The sequence below is a fragment of the Lipotes vexillifer genome, unplaced genomic scaffold (assembly GCF_000442215.2).
Source record: "Lipotes vexillifer unplaced genomic scaffold, Lipotes_vexillifer_v1.1 scaffold7264, whole genome shotgun sequence".
Classification (NCBI taxonomy): domain Eukaryota; kingdom Metazoa; phylum Chordata; class Mammalia; order Artiodactyla; family Lipotidae; genus Lipotes; species Lipotes vexillifer.
The window spans coordinates 1,072-9,813 of NW_006785610.1; the positions used below are offsets into that span (position 1 = coordinate 1,072).

Consider the following 8,742-nt stretch of genomic DNA (forward strand, 5'->3'; position numbering starts at 1 on the left):
CTCACACTGCATGTTTCTGTTTCTGGAGTCTCTATTACATCATACTATGTTAATTTATGGGCATATGATATTTGCTTGCTCCTACACCACAGTTTTAATCATTGAATATGTATAATGTATTATGAAAATTGGTAAAGCAATTTATTCCTCATTTTTTCTTCTGGGAAAAAAAAAAAAGAAAAAGACCTGGGCTCTTCTCTAAATGTCTTTCCCAGATATATTTTAGAATGGGTTTGCTGAATTCCATTAAAATTATGTGGACAATTTTTTAATTTTGGATTGGGAGTGCATTTAATTTAAATATGTTTCTATAAATGCAGGTATGTTACCCAAAAGATATGTTTTATGAGGTATCATGTTGGTAGAAATTCATTAATTATCAGAGATTTGCCTAGCAGTTTAGAACTGGAGCACAAATAACTTGCTAAGAGCAAGGAGGAAGTGTTTTCTGAGTTATTTCATCATTTTCCATGAGTGTATTAAAAAATGGTGATAAAAAAGTGGCATCCCAGAAGAAAAATAATGGGAAAGAGCCAAGTAACTAAGTGTAACAGGAGAAACAAGAAGGATTTGAAACACTCTGACCTGTGCCGAGAAAGTTAAGCTCCAGCCGGGAACGTGGAGGCTTGTTAGCCTCTCCACACCCTGGGGAACCTGGGGATAGAGACAGAAAGTATGATGTATACATACTATTTAGGAGGATGGGGGGGTATTTTCACTGTTCTACTCATGCACACTGGGTATCCTTGCTGCCCACTTTTTACCCATTTTGTTGTCTGATTAATCACCCTGTTCTCTGCAGAGAAGTCAGTGGAAGCCAGATGACAGAAGCAGGGGCTTGGCCTTCAAGCCTACCAGCTTAAATCCCTGTCCTATCCCTGACCAGCCATGAGTCTTTGGGCAAATTAACCTGTTGGAGTCTCAGTTATGGAGATTTCTGGAAAACCAAGAGGGTGCACCTTACGTAGAGATATTAAGCAACGATATACAGAGAAACTCTTTCAAAGTCAGTGGCGTGTTTTTACACACAGACCAGAAAGAGAGTGGACCCGCTGCTTAGATAATTCAGACGTTAGACCGTTGATGCCTCTGTGAGAGTTCACAAGGCAATCAGACATTACATTAAGGAGAGACAGGAAAGGGAGGTGCTAGAAGCAAAGGGGACTTTATTAAGCATCAACCATGTAGAGGACAACATTAGATTCTTCTGGAACTTGCAGAGCAAATTAGGTAGCTAGGATATGACAAAGACTCTGCTCCCTTTTTTTTTTTTTCTGGCCATGTCCTGTGGCATGCAGGAGTTCCCTGACCAGGGATCGAACCCATGGCCCCTGCAGTGGAAGTGCGGAGTCTTAACCACTGGACCGCCAGGAAAGTCCCACAAAGTCCCTGCTCTTAAGCAGCCTCGCTTTTAGTTGGTGAGGCAAAACCTCCCCCCAAGAAACAATATGAGAAACAGGACAAGGCAGAATCCATCTGTCTAACAAAGGAGAGAAGAGCAAAACTCAGGAGGTCTCCACCCCCCTTCTCCCTGAGGGCTCCTCAAGTTTGGGGCTGTATATACAGAGCTAACTTCTACCTACTTTTATCATCTCCCTCTGGCCACTGCTCCCAGGCAGAATGGAAAGTTGTGGACAGGAGCCTACACGTCTGGTGAACCGGTTCTCACTGTTCCCTTCCATTATAGCACACTGGGAACTAATTGCCTTCTGCCAAAGGAGGAAGGTAAATATTTCCCAGTGTGCACCTGCGAGAATGTGTGCACTCCTGAGGTCTGTTTGGGCCTTTGAGATGCTTCTGGTTACACCTGTCCCTCTCTCCCATGGCATGCTTTCTTCTGCTCCTGTCCAGTGCTTAGAGGAGAGGTGGACAGGTGCACAAACACGGAGATTATCCAGAAAAGGCCTGGGTTCCTCACAAACATTTGCACATCATTTAAGACCCCTTACTCATATGTTTGGTCATATATTGAAAGCATGAAACCTTATAAACATTGGGGAGTGTGCTCACATTATACATACTGAGCATCTATCCAGCCTCTTCATTTTTCTGTAACAGACAGATTTGGGGGAGCACCTAGAAAGCCCCTCACCTGCCCCTAAATCTCTCTCCACTGGACAGTAGATGAACCTGAAAAACTAGCTTTTGAGATTAATTTTGGGATGTCAGGGTATCATTTCTTATTAATATCAAGATATGCTGTTGAATATTACATATTCAACATATCAGCATATGTACTGAGTATGAATTAGCTCATCAACTTTATTCTCTAATTATCATCTGCTGTGTGTCTAACACACAATAGGGCCTCCCCACTCCCTAATCGTGATGCCGGAGTGGCGCGGGCCTCAGCGGCTGAGGAGAAGGGGAGGAGGTCGCGGCGGCGGGAAGATGCTGCACTTTGGCGTAAATTGCAATCGATTAGGGATCGTTTCTCAGACTCAAGTTAGAAGTGAGAGTTCAGATAAGTGAGGCTGCCATTGCTGCTTTGAACACCTCAGAAGAGGAGAATGGATTTATCAGGAGTGAAAAAGAAGAGCTTGCTAGGAGTCAAAGAAAATAATACAAAGTCCAGCACTGGGGTCCTTCTACCAAACGCAAAGACCGCTCTGATGAGAAGTCCAAGGATGGCTCTAAAGATAAGGGGGCCGCCAAGGAGTCCAGCGAGAAGGATCGTGGCAGGGATGAAACTCCAAAGAGGCGCAGTGTTTCCAGTGGTAGCAGCAGTACCAGGTCTCGGTCCAGCTCGACCTGCAGCTCGGGCTCCAGCTCATCTTCAGCATCGAGCCGCTCAGGAAGTTCCAGCACATCCCGCAGCTCCAGCTCCGGCAGCTCCCCTGGCTCTCCGAGTCCTCGGCGCAGGCAGGACAACGGGCGGCGTTCCCACTCCAAATCCACACCACCCAGAAGAGATGAAAAGGAAAGGAAAAGGCGGAGCCCTTCCCCTAAACCCACCACAGTGCACATTGGAAGGCTCACCAGGAATGTGACGATATTCTCCACCTATGGGAAAATTTAAATGATTGACGTGCCTGTAGAAAGGATGCACCCCCATGGAGTCTGAGAATCCAGATGAAGCCGAGAAGGCGCTGAAGCACGTGGACGGAGGACACATCGATGGCCCGGAGATCACTGCCACCGCTGTCGTGGCTCCCTGGCCTCGGCCATCCCCCTACGCCCCGCCCCCCGGCGATTCAGCCCTCCCAGGAGAATGCTGCCACCGCCTCCCATGTGGCGCAGGTCACCCCCACGGATGAGGAGGAGGTCGCGTTCCCCTCGGCACAGGTCCCCAGTGCGCCGGCGCCACAGAAGCCGCTCCAGCTTCAACTCCTCCGTATAAGCATGGCCATGGAAGCTCTGCCCTGTGACTTGTGTCCCATCCAATTCACTTTTGTCACTTTTCTAGCCGAAGGAGGATCGGTAGGAAAGAAATCCCTCACTCAGGGGCAGGCTTCGGAGGTGAAGGCAGTAATCGCTGCATTTCCCCTGGCGGCAGAGTTCCTGCTGCAGGAGCGTTGTTGGTTTGGGGGTCACGCTTATAAAGATGCCCTCCAGTTTTCTGGCTAGAAAGCTTCCACATTTCTAGTTCCTGAGAGGCAGTTTAGTGGCAAAGCCAGCAGAGATGAACAGGGGGCTCCAGGAGGTGGTACAGCCCCAGCCTGGGAGCATGTTTTCCCCTTCCACAGATGACCTGGGGCCGATCTGGTGGCCTGCTCGTGCCCTAACCTGCTGGCCTGCAGGGTTCCACAGGAAAGGGTGTGCTTTTACGCAACTGCCGTTCCTGTTAGCCTGGCTCTGCACCCCTGTTTGAGTTCTCTTCTGACCTCTAGGGCCAAATACCCGAAATGGTTCTTTTCACGTGTACTCATGCGCGTGCATACACACACACACACACACACACACACACACATGCACGCACATCTCCCTTTCTCTCTGAAACTGATAAGTTGAGAGCCAGCTCTGTCGGGTCATCACAGAACTGCCCCCTCTCCCCACCCCCCCACCCCCGCCCCGTGTTGTGCTGGTGTTCATGGTGGCCGTGTAGGTTACCTTGGCAACGTGTACATTGTTTTTTTGGCTTTTATTGTACAGTCAGTACTATACATTTTCTCTGTTTTCAGTTTTGTAACTTTGTAGCATTTTAGATAATATTGTGTTTGTACTTTGTTGTGTAGAGAAAAGAATTGTGTTGAATAAACCTAGGATTAGAGTGCAAAAATAAATAAATAAATAAATAAAACATACATAGGTAGAAAGAGTTCTAGGCACTAGGTGACTTTCAGTTGCATTTGCAGGACTGTATTCAAGGCAAGAGTCTACATGTAAAGGGGATGGTGAAGAACAAGGTACAGGGAATGTGAGACATGCCCTGGGAACACCAGTGGTTCTGGATTTATTATAAGAGGTACATGGAACCAAAGTTTCTCTGGGAGGGAGGGATAGGAGTGCTTAGAGGAGAGCAAGGCCATTATTCAACATAAATGATGCTGACCTCACAGTCTTCTGCATAATCATCTGTCCTTACCGTATAAGCAATGCTGTGGGGCAGAGAGGCAGCACTCACGCGCTGACAGCGCCCCTAGTGGAGAGGAGGAGAGTTTGCACCCAGGTCACAGCACTGCCTGTGAACCCTCAGTCTCAGCCCTCAACTTCTCCGTTTCCTATAACTCTTTAATATCAGAAAGTCCAATCTGTCCATGCCCTTGAGGATGAAGGTCATTTTCTTGACTGTGGGAGAGTGGGGATTTCAGTGTGAAAATGCTGTGGGAGAGAGAGCTTAAGATTGCTTTACGGAAGGGCTTACCTTCCTTATTCCATGTTAACTTCAACTTTCTTTTCTTTTTCTTGTGCAAGTGTGGCATAGATTGGCCAGCAATTTACCATATTCGTTTCCTTTTCCTCTGTATGCTGATAAACTACATTTTCCACCTACCTTGCAGGTGGATGCAGCCTGGCAACTGGGTTCTGGCCAATGGAGTGTGAATGGAAGTGACATATATTACTTTCCGGTCACATCCATAAAAATCCCGTCTCGCATACTCTTCCATGCTATCTTCCTTTCCTCTGGATTTATACAGAATATCATAGCTTACTTGAAAGCCATATGTTGTTGAGGATGGAGGAGCTGCAAGATGAAAAGGAAAGATTTCCTGGATTACGCCTTTTAGGACGCCTGTACATTGCTCAGGAACACTCATTTTAGACTACATGTGGTCAAGAAACAAACCTTTTTTGATTAAGCCATGGAAAATTTTCACATTGCTTGTTATAGCAGCTAGTTTACCTGAGCTAATGCAAAACTAATGTGGAGCCTTTAGAGGAAAATTTGGAAAAATCTGTAAGCAAAAAATGAGAGAAAAAATAAGCACCTGCAATTGTGAACCTGATGATAACCACTGTTAATATTTTGCTGTAGAATCCTAGCTTTTAAGAAAGCAGCGTGGTGAAATGGGGAAAAAGAATGACTGGAAATAGAGAGACCAGGAATCTGGTCACCATTTCCCCCTAAATAGCAGAACTTTGGTTTCTCTACGCAAAAAAGAAAGAGCTTTCTCACCTGTGTTGTCTAAGGATGGGCATGGGGGGTGGGGGGTTGGAGAGTAGAGAAGGGAAAAGAAGAGGAAGGGAGAGAGAGAAAGAGGGAGAGAGAGAAGCAGGGAGAGAGAGAAGCAGGGGACAAGCAGACAGCAGTCATCTCCTGACCACCACATTTCTCTCCACCTCTTGGCCATTTCCGGCAGCTGATTGCCAGTGGCTGGAGGAGGAGAGAGAACAGCAGCACTGAGCCCACAGCAGCGTGAGGCTGCAAGTGGCATGCATGAGGACAAGGGGCCCCACTTCAGGTCCCGTCCGGGTTGCTCAGGCCCCCACCTTGGCCAGGCACCAGGGCTGCATGGTGTTCATTAAAATAGGAACCTCCTGACCAAGACTTTGAAGATAGGAATCACCCATCCCAAACCAGACACGGCCCACCAGTCGCCAGAAGGAAGCCAAAGATGGCGGATGATTAGCAGAGCTGGCAGACAGCACCAGAGTCTGTGGACACCGAGTGCCTCGAAAGAGTTTCCTGAGGAAAACTCAGCTTGACCACAGGAGCCCACGGACGTCCTTCATGGCTTGGCTGCTCCACGGCGAGACTCCCCGTCAGACCTGTCTCCCTGACCACCACCCCCCATGTTCTTGAGGGGCCCCAGGCACAGCCACTGCCACTTGTCTGGCATGAAATGCCAGGATGAGCCAGAATGCCTTCAGGAATTCAGTGCATATGAATTTACTAACTGTTGTGAGATAATCTTGCTCTCACAAAGCTTACGATATAGTTAAAGGTGTAGTAGACTCAGACACGCACAGGAAAGATACAAATTACACACTTATTAGAGAATGTCATGCTGAATGATGAGCCCACTGCCGATTAGAATAGTTCAATGACAGGAGGTGTTCCTGGGGGAGGTTCAAGGTTGGTCAGAATCATCCCTGGATATGTCTCAGAAAACTGCCAGAAACTCAGGGAAGGTTCTAGTGTCAAGTACTTTCAAAAGCCTTCATACCAACTTGAAAGGAATCCGTCCGTTCTTAGCGTTGCAGGGCCAACGTGGCTAAGAAGCAGTGCTGTACTGGGTGTGTTGCTGAGTGGCAGGGCCGATTAAAGGCCTGCTCCCCCGGTCTCTAACGCTAAGACAAGGGCTCCTGTGGAGCAAGGCATGGGACCTTGAGATCTGGAACGGGGAAGCAGGGGAGGCTGAGGTTTGAACCCCCCAATTCCATAGGACCTCTCTTTCTGAGGCAGGAAACCCGTCTTCGCACTTGAGAGAAAAAGTCTTCCTCTGCATAAACACCTTTCAGTGACTGCACCTGGAGGGTCCCGTCACCTGGGGATGCCAGTCTTTGTAGGCCCTACTCCCAACACTCTTAACACCTCCATGTCCCTAATAAGAGTAGATCCCAACACAGCCCAGACAAGGGGTACAAGACCTGCCCTGAGGTGAGAGAGGGAATCGACCCACCAGAAGTGTAACAAGACCTCACCAATCGGCATTGGCAAGAGTATGGGGAACGTGGATGTGAATGAATTCTGAAGGTGTTTGACTGTGTAGAATGAAATGGAAGAGTTGACTGAGCCTCATTTATCAATATGAGTTGACTCTCCTGAGATTCTAGGTTTAATACGTGGCTTGAGCATCTGGGAATGGTATAAATATCGATAGTTGGCTAGTTTGGCCAATTGAAACCTGGGCTCAGTGGCGGCCTACCGTCAGCAAAGTTGACATACTGGAACTTCCCTGGCAAACTCTGGAGAAGCCCTGCCAAGCAGAACATTCTGCAAGGATGAGAAGCTCCTAAAATCTGTGCTTTCCACTATGATAACTTCTAGCCACTTGTGGCTATTGAGCACTTGAAATGTGGTCAGTGCAACTAGGGAAGCGACTTTTTCATTGTAATAGATTGAAATTTAACTAGCCACATGTGGACGGTGGCCATTGTAGCAAATGGTGCAGTGCTAGTGTAAAGAGCGTGAAGGCTCAGGAAATGGCAAGGTGATTTCTTTCTGAGCTGAGTCCACTCTCGCTGCATCCCATGGGTTTTGATACATAGAGCGCTTTCACTGTCATTCACTTCTGAATAATTTTTCCATTTATATTGTCATTATTACTATATTTATTTTTTATTTAACCCAAAAGTTATCTGGAAAACATTTCTCTTTTTATTTCTATCGGTTTTATTTTATGCATATAGAGGCCACAGTGTTAACGCATTAAAATTGATAATTGTTCTATCTTCTTTGTGACTTGAAGGTAACAGAAAGGACAAAATATATTTGTCCCTTTTAATGTTAGTGATTCTCGTATTTAGTGTTCTTTTGTCAGATGTTAGTATTATAACATCTATTTTCTTTTATTATTTTTCTAGTCTACTTTAATGCCTATGTTTTCAGCCATTCTGTGACCAGTTGTTTAAGCATATGTCTTATAATCAGCATATAGCTTGCCTTTGTATTTTACCCTCTTCTGAAAATCTATTACTTTGAGGGGAATTTAAGATACTTACATTTACCGTGATCACTGATATATTTGGACTTATTTGTAGAATTTTATTTTATGCTTGCATCGTTTCTTATTTTAGTCCTGACCCCAGTTCCGCTTTTAGAAATATTTCCATAGGACTGAGTAACTTACATTGACTAGAATTAAAATTTCTTCTAAAACAAATATATGTCTGTTAGAATCACAGGCGATGGGAACTTGAGACTGGCGATATTTTACTGTGCTTCTGTGTTTGTCCACTTTCCTCATCCCTCTGGCTCCAGCTTTGTAAAACTTTAGAGACCATCCCATTGAATCCTGAAACCTTGACATGCCATATAGGCATGTCACATAGGCCAAGTTGTCCTTGGGTTCTCATGGCACCAATTGTTTATGCAACAACCTCTGTTCTTTCATTCCTCAGATAAATCAATTTTATATGTGAAATTTAACAAAAACCAAGGCCTTACCCCACTCTTCAGAGCGGCACCATCTAAGGCAGCAGTTATTGGTTAGTATCTTTTCTGCCTGCTAAAAAATACATTTTGAGAAATCCTAAGAAACAATAGGATGTGGTGGTTAGTAGCCAGACCCTGGGCCTATTCTGCCATGGCTGGAATCTCAGCTTTGTCACCTTCCCTGTCGTCCGATAGCTATAAGATCTCGGTCCAGTAACTTAACTTCTCTAGGCCATGCTTTCCTCATAAGAAATACAAGGCCA

At 46.0% G+C, this 8,742-nt stretch overlaps 1 pseudogene; it reads left to right on the plus strand.

Moving 5' to 3' along the window:
* The first annotated feature begins 2,510 nt into the window (after positions 1-2,510).
* Positions 2,511-3,340, plus strand: LOC103084971 (RNA-binding protein with serine-rich domain 1 pseudogene; annotated as a pseudogene).
* Positions 3,341-8,742: the final 5,402 nt, after the last annotated feature.